Source organism: Orycteropus afer, unplaced genomic scaffold (assembly GCF_000298275.1).
Source record: "Orycteropus afer afer isolate SDZICR_OR568_19922 unplaced genomic scaffold, OryAfe1.0 scaffold00009, whole genome shotgun sequence".
In the NCBI taxonomy this organism is placed as follows: domain Eukaryota; kingdom Metazoa; phylum Chordata; class Mammalia; order Tubulidentata; family Orycteropodidae; genus Orycteropus; species Orycteropus afer.
The window spans coordinates 9,251,636-9,256,400 of record NW_006921596.1 but is presented as its reverse complement, the minus strand read 5'-3'; positions in this window follow the sequence as shown (position 1 = coordinate 9,256,400).

Sequence of the window (4,765 nt, the reverse complement as noted above, 5' to 3'; positions counted from 1 at the left end):
CGTGCATATATCTGTTCTTGTTATGGCTCTCACTTCTTTAGGGTATATACCTAGTAATGGGATGGCTGGGTCAAATGGTATTTGTATTTCCAACTTTTCCTCTCATTTTCTTTTGATGCTCCCTGCTTCAAATATGTTGTTGTTATGTGCCGTCGAGTTGGACCTGACTCATAGCAACCCCTCCTTGCATTTCCGAGGCAGTATCATTACAGAAGTAGATTGCCCCATCTTCCTTCCAAGTAGTGGTTGGTGGGTTTGAACTGCTAGCCTTCTGGTTATCAGTCAAGTGCCTTAGGCACTATGCAATACCCTCAAAATGAGCTAAAGACTTGAAGAGACACTTTAGATAAGAGAAGCTAGTGAATGACCAATAAGCTTATGAAAATGTGTTCAATACAATTTGTCATCAGGGAAATTCAAAATAAAACTACAAAAAGTTCCTACTTCACACCCATAATAATGGCCAACATCAACAAATCTGTAATCTAAATTCTGGAAAAAATGAGGTCAATGGAAACTTTCATTCTTTGCTGATGGGAGTGTAAAATGTTACAAGCACTTTGGAAAACTCTTTGGCAGTTTCTTATTAAATTATGTATATACCTACTCTGTCACCCAGCAATTTTACTTGCAGGTATCTGTCCAATGTTGGTCTCATAGCACTAACATCATAGTGAAGGAGACAGGAACAAATAAAGAAACCAGATAACTTCTGATTGTTCATGTGATCAGTTGGTGTTTTTGAAGTGTTTAGCCAAGTAGCAGCAGTGGTTATTTTTATTAATCTAAGGGTTATTGAAGGCCTCGATTGCTCTAGCATAGTTCCTGAAGATATTCAAAAAGTGTTTTACTGACTAGCTAAATTGGAATGAGTTAATGAATGAGAAGGAATGGATGGATATCAATGAACCCCAATCTACAATTAAAAGAAAGAAAGGCTACAGATAAATGCATAGACAAGTGAGAAGATCAGGTGGGAGTCACCGAACAGGAATAAACCCTAGACCAAGGATAGATTTGGCTGAAGATAATCTTACATATGCACGTGTGCTACAAAATTAGCCACACACATTACAGAAGCAACAGAAGACAGAGTTGGAGTAACCTCTCAGAGACAACCAAACACCTTGAGAGAGAATCACCAGGCCTCCCAACTTGGGACCATAGTCTTGGGGAACACCAAGCTCAATTGGCACAACATAGTACATAAAAATCATGTTCCATAACCTACTTTGGTGAGTAGTGACTGGAGTCTTAAAAGCTTTAGACTGGCCATGTAAGATGCAACTATTGGTCTCCTCTCATCTGAAGCAAAGAAGAGTGAAGAAAATCAAAGGCATCCAGAAACAATTAGTCCAAGGATATGATGCACCCTGAGACCAGAAGAACTAGATGGTGCCCAGCTACCAATGCCAACCACTCAGTAAATGATCAAAAATGGAGAGTCTGGATGGAGTGGGAGGAAAAATGTGGAACAAAATTCAAAAATACAAAAATGACCAGAATTGCTGGTCAGATGGAGTCCAGTGGAACCCCTAGGTTACCTGTCAGGCCTAGAATTGGACTCACTCCCAAGAACTGGCTCTCAGCCCAACAGTAGAAAGATCTACATGCAGAATATTTACCCTAGGACAATGCACCCACCTACTCTAGGGATATACACCCCTTAGAGCAATTGCCATGGGGCACCCCAGGGGCAGCATTCACAAAGAGGGAAAGCTGGTCAGACAAGAGTGCATACTTAAGAAGGACACAGGGAAGGGGTAGCCACAGGGAAGGGGTAGCCACAGGGAAGGGAGGGGAGGAGAGTTTGTTATGGTTGGGGATGGTAATCGGGGCATGAAATCAAATGTACATTTATTTATAACAAAAGAAAAGGAAAGAAAAAAAATTAAATAAGTAAATATAAAAAAGAAAGTAGTTGTGAGATATTATTGATATGAACAGGAGCTTAGAGAAAGGAGATGGGCTGGAAAAGGCTGGAAGTCTTCCTGGATTGAGGTAAATTCTAAACAGTTTCTTCAAAGATTTAGAAACCAGAAGATGAATAAAGGGTGGAATGAAATGGTCAGACAAGTCTCTGGGTGGCACAAACGTTTCGTGCTAGGCTGCTAACCAAAAGTTAACAACTGGAACTCACCCAGTAGTACTTCACAAGAAAGGCTAAGGATCTGCTTCCATGAATAGTACAGCCAAGAAAACCCTATGGAGCAATTCCCCTCCGTAACACATGGAGTCTCCATGAGTCAGAATCGACTTGACAGCAATGGGTTTGGTTTAGTTTTGGAATGAGCAGCAGGAGAACAGAAGAGAACCTGGTTGGGTCCAGGACGCTCATGCTGTGCCTCTGTGTGGTAGCTCTGCTGATGATGCGAGCCAGGCACCAAGAGAGAGGCTGCCATTGGCTCTGCTGCCAGGCACTGACTCTGCTCACCACTTGCTAAATGGTACTGGTAGTACTCATTGTCTCTGGGTGGTACAAAGGGGTAAGCTCTTGACTACTAATGGAAAGGTTGGCAGTTCCAAACTCTCCAGGGGCACCTCTAAGAAAGGCCTGACTACGCTTCTGAAAAGTCACAGCCTTAAAAACCCAATGGAGCAGTGACGCTCTGCACACATGGGTTCAATGACTCTATAGCAACGAGTTTGTTTTTCGTGTTTAGTGTAATCCAGCAGGGCTCTCTCCATAGTGGCTTAAGGGTGTTTGTTCTCACTGTGCCCTCCTCCCCTAGCCCTGGTGGAAATGTCTGCCCCATATCTGGGCTGCTTTCTGAGTGCCCTTGGCTGACTTTCTAGCAAGTTGCTAATGGAAGGGCTTGTCCATAGCTGGGTGACTGGCAACTTTCAGAAGGGGACAGGCAAGGGGGGAGGACAGGACAGGACCAGAGCCAGCCTGAATACTGACCTCAATTTCAAACTAGCTATGCTAATTTGTGGAACCTTGGGGGGTGGCTGTATTTTATTTTTTTTAGCTAAATCATAAACCTAACATAGACCATTTTTTAAAATACCAGTGAGCCATTTCAAACTAGAAACTTATATTCTTCCAAAATTAATGACCTAGAACAGTGGTCTTCAAACACTAATGAGCATCAATCTTCCCTGGAGGACTTCTTAAAACACAGATGGACTGGGCTCCACTCCTACAGCTTCTGATCTGGTTGGTCTCAAGTGAGGCCTGACAACTTGCTTGAGTAAGGTGTTCCCAGGTGATGCTGAGGCTGCTGGTCCAGGGATCACCCTTTAGAACCCTTGCCCTAGAACTATCTAGAAGCATCAGAATATTCTCCAAGCCAGAATCACACAGATTTTTATGTTCTTATTAAATCCCTGATTCAAGGTAGACAAGAAGATTGATAACTATTAGTTATATATCCCAAGTGGCTGCTTCAAATGCTATGGATCTTAATCTTCTTTGTTGTTTTAAGATCTCCCTTGAAAATCTGACTTTAACAAACGTGTGAGCCCTTTCCACAGCAGAATGCATGTGCACAGGGACACAGAGAATTTTACACGTGTTTTGCTGGATTGAGCCCAGAGCATGCTGTTTGCATGGGTTCATGCCCATCCCTGGACCCAGGTTAAGAAAACCTGCTAAGGGGAAAACAAACTGCAGTTGCAGTCAAGATTAGGGTTTTAGCACACTCCAGGCCAGTTGTGTGATGTATACCAGTTGCCCTCGACTCAAATTGAACACATGGTATTCCCATGCGCATTGGAGCAGAACTGTGTCTATAGTTTTCAACAGCTGGGGTTTTGGAAGCAGATCCCCAAGACTTCCTTCTGAGGCACTTTTAGGTAGACTTGAACCTCCAACCTTTTGCTCAGTAGCTGAACATATTAATCATTTGCACCACCCAGTGATATAATGTGTGACATTTAGCTATCCATTTACTCGCTCTCAGACTATAAAATGGGGTAAACTATGTCTTCCTTGGTTACCTCTGGAGGTTGTGTCTTGAGAAGTTAGAGAACAAATGTTTAATATTTATTTGGCATATTTTTTTATTGCTTAAAATTTTGGCCACGTGTAAATTTAAATAAAAACATGCACAGCACACATCTTTGCATTTAACTTTCTGAATATGTGCATTTTTCCATGAAGTCCAAATCCATAGCTAATTAAAATCCTTTTTCACACCTTGATGTGGTGCATACAAACCATGTTAGTTCAGTCCCAATATATGTGAAAATGAAATCACACTAATATGGTGAATCACTGGAGCTAAATAAATGCATATAAATAGTAAACATATACATACATCATCCTCTCTGAGTTGTGAGACTCAAGTGGGAAAGTGTATGTGAAAGAACTTTGAAAATGTATTGTCTGTTTTTAAAGATGGTTATTATTGTCATGGCTGGTATTATAATGCCTATCATGTTGAAACCCTTCAAAGGACTTCCAAAAAGCTCCTTTTTCTCTGTCAGTAGCAGAAAACTGTGCCCTTTGTACTGGACTACTACAGGTAGAAACAAGAGGAGGTAGGAGGCTCTTCTTGGAAAGAAGCTGAACCGTTTAAAGTCAAATCGCTGTGCATGCATGTGTGTGCATGCAAATGTGTGTGTGGGCACATGTGTGCACATACTTACATGTGTGTTATGAGATCTTGAATGTACCTATGAGTTGGAATCAGCTCAATGGCAGTGGGTTTTTTTTTAGTGGGTATGGTGGTGTAGTGCCTAAGGCATTTGACTGCTAACAGGAAGGCTGGAGGTTCAAACCCACCAGCCACTCCTTGGAAGGAAGGTTGGGCAATCTACT